The sequence below is a fragment of the Lissotriton vulgaris genome, chromosome 3_1, assembly GCF_964263255.1.
Source record: "Lissotriton vulgaris chromosome 3_1, aLisVul1.2, whole genome shotgun sequence".
Taxonomy (NCBI): Eukaryota; Metazoa; Chordata; class Amphibia; order Caudata; family Salamandridae; genus Lissotriton; species Lissotriton vulgaris.
Window position 1 is genome coordinate 203,137,053 of NC_141689.1, and position 16,758 is coordinate 203,153,810.

Consider the following 16,758-nt stretch of genomic DNA (forward strand, 5'->3'; position numbering starts at 1 on the left):
TGGCTCCTGCATGCATGTGATTTGGTAAGCACAGTATGTTTCGTACGTAAGGATTTCAGCGCCAACGTAACTAACTTTCGTTTCTATTGTCGAAGTGAGTAACCGCAACAAAAAAACATCTGGTGCCAGTCTGTAACAGTTGGATAAGTAGTAGTCTGTTGGGATTTTTAAGCATCCCGCTGCCTCTGCCGACTGGCATATAATACGATTACGAGCGCGGCCCCACCCCATTTTACCGTGATACCTTCCCTATGAACTTGGCTGCCATTCACTGCTTCCCCGCCAAATTGGCAGTCAATCCCAATAGATGTAAAGTTAAATATTTTAAGCAGGAAAAGTTAACACGGCAGGGTCATTGTTGAAGAGTCAGGTCGCCCCTCTACTAGGCTGGGGGGGAGGGTGGGGGGGGCGCCTGTTCATTAGTGAAGTAAGAGACAAGTCAATCATCATTTATAGATATATAATATAGACTACAAAAATATCGACTAGAAAAATGTAATATCGACTAGAATAGCAATATTATCGATTCAAAAATATAGAATGGACATAATATCGACTAGACAGAATATAGACAGAATATAGACAACAAAAAAATCGAATTTAAGTTAAGTTAATATTAATGTTTAATTTCTGTGTTATATAATTCTGTAGCGGGTTGTGGGTTTATAGGGGAATAGGGTGGGAAGTAATTTAATTATAATTAACTAAATATGTTATTTAAATAATTGTTATTTATTTAAAATTAATTGTTCATTAAATATTAATTGGTAATTAATTAAAATATAATTGGTGATTAATGTTAATTGATTAATTGATAAATATATTATTTTTAATAATTTATTTTCTGTAGCGGGTTGTGGGTTTATAGGGGAATAGGGTGGGAAGTAATTTAAATCTAATTAATTAAATATGTTATTTAATTATTTGGTATTTATTTAGAATTAATTGTTAATTAATTATTAAATGGTAATTAATTAAAATATAATTGGTAATTAATTTTAATTGAGTAAGTGATATATAATATATTTTTTGTAATTTATTTTCTGTAGCGGGTTTTGGTGTTATAGGGGAATAGGGTGGGAAGTAATTTAAATATAATTAATAAAATATGTTATTTAAATATTTGTTATTTATTTAAAAATATTTCTTAATTAATTATTAATTAGTAAGTAATTAAAATATAATTGGTAATTAATTTTTTGGGATTAATTGATAATTTAGTGGGTTGTGCGTTTATAGGGGAATAGGGTGGGACGTAATTTAAATATAATTAATTAAATATGTAAATTAATTAAAAGTTATTTATTTAGAATTAATTGTTCAATAATTAATAATTGGTAATTAATTACAATATAATAGGTAAATACCTTTAAATGATTAATTGATAAATATGTTAATTTAATTAATTTAATTTTGTAGTGGGTTGTGTGTTTATAGAGGAATAGTTTGGGAATTAATTTATTGTAAGTAATTACATTGTTTTAAAAAATAGATTGAGTTTATTTTGTAAAATAATTTTAAAATGTAAATTAATTGATTGTTAAAAGGTAAATTATTAGTATTAGTAGGTAATTTATATTATTAAATAATTTGTATTTTACAATTTAATAGATTAATTAATATAATTTACACAATTCTAAAATATTTAAAATATTTTGTCATAGATTTTACTATTTATGTTATTTACATTTATATAAGAAGTATTTACTTTCCTTACTGTTGCACTCACTGGAGTTGGAATAGTAAATTTAACCTCTACGCTATCCAACGCTTTCCCTACTGTTACACTCTCTGGAGTCGGAATAGTAAATTTTACCCCTACGCTATCTAATGCTTACCCTACTGTTACACTCTCTGGAGTTGGAATAGTAAATTTTACCCCTACGCTATCCAATGCTTACCCTACTGTTACACTCGCTAGAGTTGGAATAGTAATTTAAACCCTTACGCTATCCAACGCTTTCCCTACTGTTGCACTCCCTGGAGTGGGAATAGTAATTTTCACCCTTACGCTATCCAACACTTTCACTACTGTTGCACTCTCTGGAGTGGTAATAGTTATTTTTACTTCTATGCTATCCAATGCTTTCCCTACTTTTGCACTCTCTGGAGTTGGAATAGTAATTTTTACCCCTACGCTATCCAACGCTTTCCCTACTGTTGCACTCATTGGAGTTGGAATAGTAAATTTAACCCCTACGCTATCCAAAGCTTTCCCTCCTGTTACACTCTCTGGAGTTGGAATAGTAATTTTTACCCTTACGCTATCCAACACTTACCCTACTGTTACACTCACTGGAGTTGGAATAGTAAATGTTACCCCTACCCTATCCAATGCTTACCCTACTGTTACACTCACTGGAGTTGGAATAGTAAATGTTACCCCTACGCTATCCAACGTTTACCCTACTGTTACACTCACTGGAGTTGGAATAGTAATTTAAACCCCTACGCTATCCAACGCTTTCCCTACTGTTGCACTCACTGGAGTTGGAATAGTAATTTTAACCCTTACGCTATCCAACGCTCTCCCTACTGTTACACTCTCTGGAGTTGGAATAGTAATTTTAACCCCTACCCTATCCAACGCTTTCCCCACTGTTGCACTCGCTGGAGTTGGAATAGTAATTTTAACCCCTACGCTATCCAACGATTTCCCTACTGTTACACTCTCTGGAGTAGGAATAGTAATTTAAACCCCTACGCTATCCAACGCTTTCCTTACTGTTACCCTCTCTGGAGTTGGAATAGTAAATTTTACCCCTACGCTATCCGACGCTTACCCTGCTGTTACACTCTCTGGAGTTGGAATAGTAAATGTTACCCCTACGCTATCCAACGCTTACCCTACTGTTACACTCATTGGAGTTGGAATAGTAATTGTTACCCTTACACTATCCAACGCTTTCCCTACTGTTGCACTCACTGGAGTCGTTAGAGTACATTTAACCCTCTCGCTATCCTACAGTAAAAATATTGTATATGTTTTGTTAATAATATGTAGATATATATATATAAGTATTAATACATTTTTTTTAAGTTACATTAATTATTTCTTAATTTTTCGTTTATTTAAGTATTTTAAATATGTTTACAATAATTTAATTTACTGTTATATTACTTTTAAGTTACTTTTAACATACTTAAAGAATTTGATATTTTGACATTCTATATTTTTTACACTCGATATTTTGGAGTCGATGTTTTGTACTTACCTGTTTGAAGATAGGAAGTCGATATTCTGTCAGTCGATATTTTATCCTCGATATTTTGGCATTTCGATATTTTGTCTGTCGATATTCTGTCAGTGATCCCTTTATAACCCCCGCTGCTGTCAGTGCGGCCTCACGGTTACACCATAGACCAACACTTTGCGGCCCTTGGGAAAATGTTTGTGAGTACACCTTGCCCTAAAACAAGCCTGCCCTACTGTCTGTGTCCTCTCTTATTGCCTACCTTAAATAAATGAGCAACAAAGGTATTGTTGTAAGATTGGCTTTAAACATTTCCACTCTGAATGTGTGTATTAACTATTATTAACGATTGCTTGATGTTAAAATATCATCATGTTTGAAGATGCTTGAGGAAGGGATTTTGCCTATAGAGTGTTGCCACCACTCATATTCCCCCTCAACGTCACTTTATTATGGAGCCATTCTGTGAGACACATTGTTTGATATTTTTTGTACAACGTTCCTTGTGAGCAGTTGAAAGATGCTGAACTAGCGACCTGAACCTTGGCATGCCATAAAACCCTGACATCCTTTTTTTTCTTCTTTTTAAACATGTGATCTAACGTAATCTCTCTCTGCAGAACCATAACCTATGTTAGAGCCATACCACACAAACTAAATGCCCCTATAATGTCACAGTAACAAGGGGGCATATTATCAAGGGGGTTTATCTCCACTTTTTTGGCTTAAAAAGCCAAGAAAGCGGAGATAAAATTATCTCCCTATTACCTAGCTGTCGCTAACACCAGTTAGCGACAGCTAGTAGGAGATAGCGACCATCTTGGGCCCCACTTTGCATGTCAGTGATATTTATCACTAATGACATGCAAAGTGGGCGTGCCAAGATGTTAGCGACTGGAAAGAGTCGCTAACATTGCTATCTCCTATTACCAACTTTTGGAGATATTAGCGCTAAGCGGGAATATCTCCAAAAGCTAACACCTGCCCAGAGCAGTTCTTAGCCATGTTATCCAATGGGAGGTGGATAACATGGCTAAGAGCATTGGCTCGGTAATGCATGAATATCGCTGACTTTTCAGCGATATTCATGCATTGCGGCCGATTTTTATCCCATTTGCGATAACCCTTGGTATCTGCGCTAAAAATCGCCGCAGCTCAGCGGTAAATGTTTGTCTCTAACCAAGCAATAGCGATAATTATCGCTATTGCTTGGTAATATACCCCAAGGACTCTTGATGTAAAACCTTTGTTGGAGCCATATCACCCAAATGAAATGCCCCTGTAATTCCAAAGTAACCAGGACTCTTTTATTTAAATGCAAGCCAAAGTGTACCCTGAACCCCATATGGAATGCCCGCTGAATAACTTAACAGTAATTTCTTGCTGGGATAAACCCTGAACTACTGCACCACTACAGTACTGCCTTCTGGGTTGAAAAACCAATAATAACTACATTGAAATTATGAAACTGTCCCCCCAGTAGATGTATGCCATTAGGCTAGCAGTTAATTTGTGTTGGGGTGGTTCACCACGCCACTACCTCTATATATGCATTACTCATATTGCATCCTACGGCCCCAATTCCAGCCTACTCAGGGTAGTAGCCCCAGTATTCATACATATATAGTGTTATCCCAAAGTGCTTTAATGCAAGCGGATAACCAGCTGCAACAATATTCAGTTCAGGCCGGGATTTTACATTTCTAGTTAATCACTCCCCTTCTGGTAAAATTGTTAGTCAGCATTTATTTTGAACTTGCTCATTTGAAAATTGTATATTCCTCTATTAGGGGGAGAGATTTAATGTAAAGTTAGAGCTCGGGAACTTTCTAATGCTCTCCCTGACTTTCCACAGTCAATGACAGGATTCTGGATATACGTAAAAGCCTTTACAGCCACAGACTAGTAACTGCTGCAGCATTAAACTCAGAGCACGAAACGGAAGTTGGAACTGTTGTTGATGTCTAGTTAGGGTCGTAAGAAAGACAAACCACAGCTTCTGAGCAAATGTTGGCATTATGGCCTTCCAAAACCGGCTCGTGTGGCTTAGATAAAAGAAAGCCAATGGCAAATGTTGACCAGACAAGACATGAGACTTGAATTTTAGACCACTCCTAAATACTACGGAAACAGTTCATTTAAAAGAAGGTGACAGTCAAGGATAGTGGCTCCTGCATGCATGTGATTTGGCAAGCACAGTATGCTTCGTACGTAAGGATTTCAGCGCCAGCTTAACTAACTTTCGTTTCTATTGTCGAAGTGAGTAACAGCAACAACGAAGCATCTGGTGCCAGTCTGTAACAGTTGGATAAGTAGTAGTCTGGTGGGATTTTTAAACATCCCGCTGCCTTTGCCGATTGGCATATAATACGATTATGAGCGCGGCCCCACCCCCATTTTACTGTGATACCTTCCCTATGAACTTGGCTGCCGTTCCCTGCTTCCACGCCAAATTGGCAGTCAATTCCAATGGATGTAAAGGTAAATATTTTAAGCAAAGCTGGAAAAGTTAACACGGCAGGGTCATTGTTGAAGCGTCAGGGCGCCCCTCCCCTAGACAGGGGAGGGGGGGGCGCCTGTTCATTACTGAAGTAAGAGACAAGCCAGTCGTCATTTGCACCTATATGAGGGCAATATTCTTATTTTTTATAGAGCAACATTGTGATATTGTGAGCTGTCTAGTAGTTGGGTGTGGGTGGAGTTGTAGGGCTGGAGGAAGAGGAGGAGTCAGGCCAGGAAAGGGTTAGTTAGAGCTGGGACCAGGTCACAGTAGGATGCATAATAAAGTCTCCCATAAAAGATAAGTAGTGTTTGTCCTTATTTACAAGCGGGACACTACAGCTGGCGACGAGGGTGGGATGGTGCAGCTAGTCACCTCCCAAGCCCACAGAGACTCGTGACCCGTCCTTCGCCACACATGCTGGAAGTCGCCGTCGCGACACGTGTGCTGAGAAGAAACCGCCGCCGAGATTATAAAGGCCAGCGGTGAATGACCCTGCTCCGCGATCGGCTGATTGTGTGGAGCCTCCAGGAGTGTGTGGAGCCCTGCTCGTTCAGGCGCTAAAATCACCTGCAGAAGAGCGCTGCCGAGCGCTAAAACAAATGCAAATTTAAAAAGCGCGGTCGAGTGCTGGAATCGGGAGCCCCGTGTGCAGAGGTTGGAGCTTCCCGCCTGAAGTGCCCACCGGGAGCCCACCCCGGCGGCAGAAGTCAAGGAAAGCTACCCTACCTGAAGCATTGACTCAAGCGGTGGATCCTGGCTGCAACCGGCAAGCGGTGAGTGGAAGCGCTGAGAAATACAGTGACTCGGGTGAAGAAACGAAGAAAAACGGCCAAAATCCCATTGAAAACGATTCCCGCGCGGCCATTTTGGAGTCAGGCAGCAGTTTCCAATCCCCTGCGAGGACTCATCTGCGGCCATTTTGAGGTCAGGCAAAAGACCTGAAATTGCAAATAAACATTGGCGAGTGCCACAGGGCCCAAAAACAAGCACTGGTAAGTGCAAAACAAGCATTGGTAAATGTGCAAATCAAGCATTGGTAAATGAAAAAAAAACAGTGGTAAATGTAAAACAAACAAGCACTGGTAAATGCAAAAAACAAGCATTGGTGAAAACAAGAAGCGAGCAAACAGGCACTGGTAAATGCAAACAAGCATTGACGAAGACAAGAAGCATTCAAACAAACATTGGTAAATGCAGAACAAGCGTTGATAAATGCACAACAACTAGTGGCAACAGCAAGCGAACAAGCATTGGCGAAGACCAAAAGAGTATTGGTGAAGACCAAACAAACAGTAGCGAAGGCCGCACAAGCAGTGGCGAAGACGAAATAAGCAAACAAGCATTGGTAAATGCAAAACAAGCATAGACTAATACAAGCAGAGTAATGAAGCAAGTATAAGCAAATGTAAGAGACAACTAAAGACCACGGTGAGCACAAACAGAAGATGCAGTCCTGCAGAAGACCCCGAAGAGGGCAGAACTGCGGAAGACGGTACCAGAAACAAGCAAAGATCACACTGAATGTAAACAAGCACGAGTATAAGCAACATGAAGTGAAAGGAGCAAAGGGCCAACAAACACAGCAAACACTGGAAAGTGCAAGGGATGCACTGAGAACAAGCACAAGCCTGCACAAACCCCAAATGTGACAAACACTAGCAAATCCAGGACGCCACAAGCACGAGCCAACACAAACCCGAACATACCAAGCACGGACGAATACCAGTCCCAAAGTAACGAGCACGAGGAAGGGCAAATACTAAAGCAAACTTCAGCATCACGTGAAGACAAATAATTAAAAAGTAGATGAAGCTAAGAAAATAAATGATCCAGAAGCAGGAGAAAACAAATATCAAAGAAGCCTTCCCTCATCAACTAAGTGACTGGATAACCTGTACTAGTCTGAAACGAAACGCAAGAACAAGATATCAACGTTGGCACGTATCATTGTGGAAGCGCCACCGACCACCTGCAGTTAGCACGCAACAGCAAAGAAAGCGGGAATTCGATGATCCACGAGTCACCCGGGAGTGGCGAATCTTACCACAATCAGATGAAACAACCAAACAAAGGCTCTCGCCCAAGGAGGGTTGGCTAAAGAAGACAGGAAACAAAGTGAACAGTCCTGTGACAGTGGAATACTAGCAAAGTCCACCATCATGTCGGCAAGAAAAGAAACACTCAAGTACAATCCCTGCGTTGAAGAACCACCCCCAGTGACACAGATTGACATTCATAGTTTGGGTCCCAAATGGAACCGGTGGCTGGAATCACTAGACGATTTCCTTGTCGCAATCGGTGAACGAAGAGATGGAAAATGTCTGACACTACTCCTTCAGCTGGTGGGTCATGAGGGCCGACGCTTAATCAGAACATTTTCTGACAAGGACACAGAGACATATGAAGGACTCCAAGAGAAACTGCGCGTCTATTTCAACACACAGGCAGACGTGGATCATGATCGCATTGCCTTCAACACAGCACAGCAGGAACCAGGAGAATCAATGCCAAACTTCATCACCCGGTTGCAAACTCTGGTACAATGCTGCCATTTTAACACATTTACAAATGAGGAAGCAGTTCGGCTCCGGATAATCAAAGGCTGTTTAAGGTCTAACACGAAGCGCAAGATCCTTCAAGGGCATTGGTCGCTAAAGGAAATCATCAAGAAGTCCGAAGTTGGAGTGCGGGTCAAAGCAAGAGAATCATCAAAAGAATCACACCTGAGTGCAAGACACAAAAATGCCAGGAACGGGACAAGACAGCGGGAGAGACAAAGTGACATGGAATACTCCGAGTCAACAATACAAAAGACAACCTCAAGAAGTCATTCACCCTCAAAGAGTTGTCCAAAGTATGGCACAAAGTATACTGAAGAGGATGAAACGTCAAGTAGGACAGGTCGTACCCATGGACAAGATGGCAGTCTGCCCAACAAGCGGGCAAGAAAAACAAACTACAGAAGATGGGAGCAATCATGTCAACACCGGAAATCGGCACACGAGCACCCCCGAGCATCCCGCTATTCGCCAAACTCTGTAGATGCGTCCGAAGAAGCATCAAGCAGTAGAACACATCACACCCATAGTACAGATGTCAGGGCACTAAGCAAGCGGAAAGAAGAAGCCAACCGCCTGAGATGGACTGATTCACTCAGACACCAAAAAGGGGAAGACAAATGCATCCATGACATCCGAGATAACGAGGAAACTGAGAGGAGGTCATTACCATCATGTGAGAGAGGCAAATATGAAGCACCCTGGGATCAAACACAAGACATAAACATGCGGTTATCAAACAACCTCTCCAGTGAGATGACGCCGAAGCCACTTCTAGAAAGATACCCGGAGAAAGATCACAAAGAAAGTTCCGACTCTAGGAGCAGCCCGTGACGGTCTACCTATTTCAGAAACTTACCAGTCAGGACACACTCAAAGGAACGTTCTCAAAGGAAAGCAACAAAAGACTCTTCCGACTCAGACAGCACGTCTGCTCGATCCCTCGAGTCGACCGAGTCATGGTCCCGACAACGGCCATGGCGTCAACCACCCGAACACATCACAGAACCAAGGGACATTCTTCCCATCAAGAGCGACATGTCTCACACCAATGTCTCTGAATACTCAATCACTTCACAAGACAACCTGTCATGTCGGTCACAGGTATGTCAAGACATAAATAATGCACCGTCACCCCTGATGGTGTCAGCGAGGCTGACTCAAAGGGCCTACCAAAGGAAAATAGATATAGTGGACATTATTCACCAGATGGAAAAGGACCAGCCAGTCAATCTGCAAGGGAAGCCAGACGCGTCAATAGAGACAGGTCATCATCGGATGAGGGAGAAACATACACATACCCAGATGGTCCCAGGGTTCACCAGCCCCAAACGCGGGCGGGAGTGGATGACACAACCAGAGACAGCAAATAAGTCCCCAAGCCATACCAAGATGATCTCTTCAGATAGTACCTTACCGTCTGGCATCCAGGACTCTGAACAGGAGGACAGTGTTGCCTTCAACCGGACAAAACAAAAAGAAGTAAAAGTACATGCGGGTGCTCGGAAGAGAACCAGAACAACAGCCCCTCAGAAAAGAGATCGAGTGTCAATCGAACAAGAGTCGCAAAGGAAGACAGACTACCGATATCAAGCTGAGCCTTTCACAGTCACCTCAGACATTGAAGGTGAGTGGATCACGCTGAAGCTGATTGAAAACCACCACAAATCTGAGCACACGCAGATCACACAAGACGGAGTGCAATTGCAAAGAAGCTCTTTTGTAGTAAAGGATGCTCTCGTCAAGGCGACAGAAAGCCACACAACGGAAACGGAGATGCGTCTCCATAGTTCAAATGAACGGTCCTTGGTCCCGTATGGCTGATCGAGGAACTATGAATATGTTGGACGCTAAGTAGATTTGACACTCAGATCGAAGCTGCGTATGAAGGTAAAGGTGTGAGTCTCCGACCTCGAAGGAACCTTCAAAAGCCCCAGAGACTCAGTTAAGAACTTTAATCAAGTCAGTTTTGTTCTTTTATTTAACAAAGGGGGAGATGTGATATTGTGAGCAGTCTAGTAGTTGGGTGTGGGTGGAGTTATGGGGCTGGAGGAAGAGGAGGAGTCAGCCCAGGAAAGGGTTAGTTAGAGCTGGGACCAGGTCACAGTAGGACGCATAATAAAGTCTCCCATAAAAGAGAAGTAGTGTCTGTCCTTATTTACAAGCGGGACACTACAAACATCAGAGTGCATTAAGTCAAACACAAGAGCGCTTTATGTACATATCCTTTCCCCACGTTACTCATGGTTTTATTGTGCTATAATGAAAAAATAGGGGACACAATGAAATAGAGTAAAATAATTGTGTGGGATCACATAATTTGCCCACTTTTATCGCGATACCTTCCCTATGAAGTCAGCTGCCCTTCCCTGCGTCCACGCAAAATTAGCAGTCAATCCCAATGGATGTAAAGGTAAATATTTTAAACGAAGCAGGAAAAGTTAACAGGGCAGGGTCATTGATGAAGAGTCACTTTCTATAGATACATTGGAGTACGATCTGATAGTTTTACCCACTGAAAATGCATACTCACATCAATAGGTTAAAAAATGTATAACACTGCGCCAGGCTCCCTCCAACTCAGCCCGACAGGAACATCACTCCACATCAACGATGATCTCGACGCTGCTCCTGAAGATCAGGCTGCAGCCTAAGGGGACAAAGAGAATGAAACGCCCCAGGGCACAGCCTTAAATACTTGCCAAGTTTTGTTTCTCCATCCCTCACGTCATCACCACCAACCTCCCTTCTTTTGTCCTGAAGCCCGGAGGAGGCTCAGCCCCATGGCACAACTAAGGGCACCCGTCCCCTAGGTGGGGAGGGGAAAGGGGGGCCTAACTTGCTAATGTAGGAAATTGGGATTAGATGGGGAGATATCAAGCAGAAAGTGTTGGCAAGTAAAATATTTAAAGGCAGAATCAAAAAAAGATGTAGCCAAGTATGTAAGAACGAAATCTGTCCAGGAGTCTAACTCTTCATGCAAATGCAGAGAAAAATGTCTCCTCTGTGAAGAGTAGAAAGGGCATCTGAACAAACTAACTTTTGGGGAGAGGATGTGGTCAGTCGTCTAGATTGGCAACTTTGGGGTTGGAAACCAGGGTTCGAGCTTCGGGGTCGCGTCTACTTCCTGTGATTCTGGGCAAATCACTTAGGGGCATACTATCAAGAGCGGCGTTAAAATTATCACCAGTTTAGCGGCAGAAAACTGCTTCTAAAGCAGCGATATTGGGCTTGATAATATGCCCTGAAGAATTGCAATAGAAGACCATGTTCACACCAGAACATGGACTTCTATTGGAATTCTCAAGGGCATATTATAAAGCTCATTATCGCCCCTTTAGTGACAGTTTTCTGCCGCTAACCCGGCGATAATTTTTAACGCAGTGTTTCATAATATGCTCCTTGATCTCCCCAATCCTGAATGTGTCATGTAACCAGTGCTCATGTAAAGCGCTCCAATACCTTTAGGTCGAGTTCGCGCTATATAAATCTGCATTTAAAAAAAACAAACTAACTAGCAAAGTTTTGTTTTGAAGTACGTCTTCTACAAGAGTTTTGACTTCGTAAGATTCTGATGAAGAGAACCAATCAGGATCAAACACGATGCGATAATAAAGTTTCAGTCTTCTTCCCAGGTACCACACAATGTCGTTTCTGCTGCACGACCTTCTGCTGGATATCTGCATTAGGATGATCCAATTTTTCGTAACATTCAGAATTTTGCTCTCCATAGACAGATAAACATTCACAAAAAAAAACAAAATAATATGTTTTACTCAATGTTGAGTGGTGCAACTTGGCTCCTCAAATGAGAAAGAGGAAAAATACACAGCTGAGAGAAAAGCATTGAAACTAAAATGAGCTATTTTAAATTGAAACCTACTTTAACTATTTTGAACCTTTAAGTGAAACACACAATTTATAAGCATTTGCAGAGCAGATTAATGTGAACATTCGTGCAACATGCTAATTATCGAAAACTCTCCAAGAGCGATAAATGTGCAATAGAGGCGTAGAGGTGGTAAAGAGAAATTGTGTGACCATAACGGAGCACTTTGTGGTGGGGCTCACGACTTAAAAAGGCAGCAAAAGGACCTAGGAGCCCTCTAATTGGAAACAGAAGGCAGAAGTAGTAAGACTATAAGACAATGGATCAGACGTAATAAAAGACTCGTTGCAAAAAGTGGTTGCAATTTGTGCACCAACTTTTTGCAACCCGTGACAAACGTTGCTAATATAACCTTTGTGCGAATAGGTCATATTGCTAGTTTCTAACATTGGATGTTTAAGGAGATCTCTAGCGCTCAAGTAGGAATACACTCATTAATAAACCTTCAAAAGTAATTATCTTGGGTGCTTGCAAACCAGCTGGGAGAAGAGAACGCCACACTTCTCTCTACACAATCCTAAGTTTGAACAATGTTTTAAGTAATATTCACAGCACACCACTTATCACAAAATAATAGTTATCACAAGAACAAAAAAAACAGTCCATTGGGCTCTTGATGAATTCTTCTTTCTTTTCCCTTTATTTTCTTAAATCCAATCCTTTATGCCATGCCAACGCGTTTCGCTGTGGTTAAGGATCTCGGAATTTTCATCAAGCTTAAATCGTATTCGTCAGTATCTGCCAGCACAAATAATAGCGTGCGTTGAAGGAATTTTCCAATGTTGTCGCCGTAACTTCATAAAAATAAAGAATTCAATCCACTCGATCAGTAAAGTGCCGCTCCCGAATATTAAACATGGTCCTTCCAACGCTGCCTGCCACTCAATCTGGCTTCCCCTCAGGATTATCCTGCTTCTCCACCCGAGTACAGGCAACCTGTACTCGGGTGATGAAAATTCTGAGATCCGTCATTGGAAGTGTAGCATAATTCCCAAGGAGGTATCAAGAAGTAACGCAAAACTGAGCCCTGAAGAAGCCAGTGGGTTACCTTAACCACGGCGAAACGCGTTGGCATGGCATAAGGGATTGGATTTAAGAAAATAAAGGGAAAAGAAAGAAAGAATTCATCAAGAGCCCAATGGACTGTTTTTTTCGTTCTTGTGATAACAGTTATTTTGTGATAAGTGGTGTGCTGTGAACATTACTTAAAACATAGGTTATATTGCTACATCGCCACTCAAAGGGGTTCACAGAGTAAACTGCTGCATAAATGTTAAATGCATTGGTCGCTATTTGCAACCTCCTGCTACTGGCCAGAAACGCAGGGACGGTGGCCTGCAAAGAACAGCAGACCACCACCCTTTGTCCACAGGAACTGTCCTGCCTAGTCTGCTGACAAGGTTGAACTAAGGAGAGAGTGTCTCAAGGTGACACCTTCCGCTTTATGAATAGTTACCACCCAAACAAGGAGGCTGGTAACTCATCAATGGTCTGTGACCTCAACCAAACACAATCATAATCGATTGATACAATATTCTCAGAATCAGACATATTAGTGGGGTACCCCTTTTACATCCACTCCTAATGGCAATTTAGAAAATATTGCAAAACACCATATGCAGAGAGACTTTTACAAATAAAACAACATTGACTCACATTAGATAAGCGAAGAGTACCTTCAAAAGTCATGATGATCTTGTACAAACACTACTTGTCGACATGCATAAATATTGGTGTTTCGTTCCTAGTAATATGTGCATTAAAAAATAATCCCTCATCATTTTTGTGGCTCCGTTTAAATTGTGTGGCTATATTTGATCCTGTTTCTTTAAGACCATGGCTTTTCTTTCATTTGAATGTTACACGAAAATGATGGGGCTTATTTACAAGCCCATTGTGCCACCGGTGCATCACTTTTAATGACGCACCGGCAGCACAATCAGCCTCCCATATTAACAAGCCATGTAAAGTCATCCTGCGAAACTTTTCATGACCTTGTAAATATGTTTGCCTTTCATGCATAACTCTGCATGAATGGAGGGTTCCATGGATGTTGCTGTTCCCAAGCAGCATCCATGGAACTTGACGCATTTCCAGATTTCTGAAATTTTGTAAACCTGGGAATGTGTCAGAATCCTTCTCCTCTCCAGGGGAGGCGTAAGGAAGCGCAATGAGGAGAAATACTTTTATTTCTCCTTGTTTTTTCCCCTTTGTATGTGTGCTGCATGCTGCAGCACGCATAGAAAGATGCAGCACCCATAGAAAGGGAAAAATGCCTTTATTGATTGTTTTTGTGTAAAACGGTGTCCCTTCCTGCACAAGAACAATCATCCCTCCAGTGCGGGCACCCTTGCAAAATGACGTGTTTGTGCACCAGATCAGGAGAGAAGGTCAGGAATGCGCCGTATCTTGTAGATACTGCACATTCCTGCCCTTTTATTCTGAGGCACAGCAGTGCAGCAGGAAGGCATGCAGCGCCGTCGTACATCTAAATATTGCAAATGAGGCACTATATGTTTTAACCTTGTGCTCGCAGCGTAAGGTTTTTGTTAAAATGTGGAAAGGCCAGGGTTTCTTTTGCAAGAATGTCTCTTGTTTTCAGAGGCTAGAACCTGACTGTGCAAGTAGCCTGGTGCTTCCTGCCACATGGACACTTCTTCATAGCTGATGAAATGTCCCTTTAATACCGCCTACTGCGCGTTGCTGTTTTCTTTGCGGGAGTGCGCGCACGGTGCGGGTTTGATGTGCAGGCTGGCTGACAGGCATTGCTCAGCTGTGACAGATCACAATATTCCTGTGCTGGCAGGAGGGCACTTCACTGTCACTGGAGAGTCCTGATTCTGCCTATCCATGCTGAATCCTTTTCCCTTATCCTACATGAAGGACTGTGCATGTCTTGTAAGTAAAGTTTCTTTTTAAAAATATCTTTCGGAATATGAAAGTATGTTATAATCATTAAAACACTGTTCTCCGAAGCAGCTAGAATATTGTCTGGCAGTCTGGTGTGTTTCCTTCCAATTTATACTTTCCTTTATATTCTCCTTCTCTTGACCCAAAAGCATTAACACTTTTGATGACACATCATTCCCAAACATTCTACTTTATCTATTACAAGTATTATCTTGTGCTAGTGGCATTGAACTCTCTGTTTTGAAGAGGAGGGTGTCCTGTACCCAGGACCTTTTCATAGTAGAGGCATGCCTAGTATTGCAAACTTTAGCAGTTACAGGCACATGCCTCAAAGGATTTTGAGATCGCAAACGGTGCGAATTGCAAAAATCGGCCGTTTGCGATCGCAAAATCTGCTTTTGGAATGCATGAAGGGTGAAGGCCCTCGCAATTTGAGAATTCGCAAATATTTGCGAATTCTCAAATTGCGATTGCATGTAAGGAATCGCATTTTGCGATTCCTTAAATGCAATGCATCAAACTTTAAAAAATTGCGATTTCGCAATTAGGTGGGAGCAAATTACTATGAGGTTGAACCTCATAGTAAGTTGCGAAAACTTTGAAAAATGCACTTTTTTGCATTTTTCAAACTTTGGCTAAGGGCATGTGTGTGCACAACATATGTGCACAGATTGATTTCCGGGGGGGAACAGGGTGTCCTTTGGACACCCCTGCACCCTTGAAATCGCATTTTCAATTTGCGATTCGTTGATTGCTATTCGCAAATTGAGATTGTCTTCCTATTCATTCCTATGGGCCTCCAGGCCCATAGGAATGAATGGGGAGGTATTCCTTAATTGCGACTCGCAATTTGTGAGTCGCAATTAAGGAATATTAAGAAATCCCAATTTATTTAGCGATTTCTTGATGCATTGCATTTTGCGATTCCTTAATTGCGATTCCTTATTTTTCGCAATTAAGGTATCGCAAAAAGCAATATTGATGCATGTACCTGCAAGTTCCTTGAGGTGTGGCCGCTGGTATTGTGCTGATGTGGATTAATCACGGTTAAATATGTACATTTAATTGCTCCCTGCTGCTTTCTCCTGCATGTTTGTTCTTGATGCTGGTGCAATTGAACACTCTGTCTTGAAGAGGAACGCATCCTGTGCCTGGGACATTCAAATAGTGGAGGAATGTCTGCTACTGTTAAGTTTAGCAGTTAGTTCCTTGAGGGAAGGTTGCTTGTGTTGTGTTGATGTGGATTAATCAACATTAATATGTACATTTGGTTGTGCCCTACTACTTTCTCTGGCGATTTTGTTCTTTGTACTGTTGGCATTGAACTTTACGTTTTCGAAGAGGAGGATGCCCTGTGTGTTGAAAAAGGTACAGGCAGAAGACCTTTTCCGAAGTTGCCCGGCGTTAGCCGCCTCTATACCCACTTAAGTTTACCAAACAAAGAGGCAGGCGCTGGAGACTTGGAAGGCAGGAAACAGAAGTTTTATTCTCTCCGGAGGAGAAACACATCAGTTCGGACAGCAAGTATCGTCACGAGGTGCTCTAACTGCATCTCCGAGGCCTGGCCTCTTATACACAGGTTTATTACTTTATTGCATAAAACACATCTCTGTCAACCCTTTGATGTACCGAAAGACATCCTCAGAATCCCCGCTTCAGGCCAGTTCCCACACACATTTACAGTTGAAGTCCCCACCCCGGTCA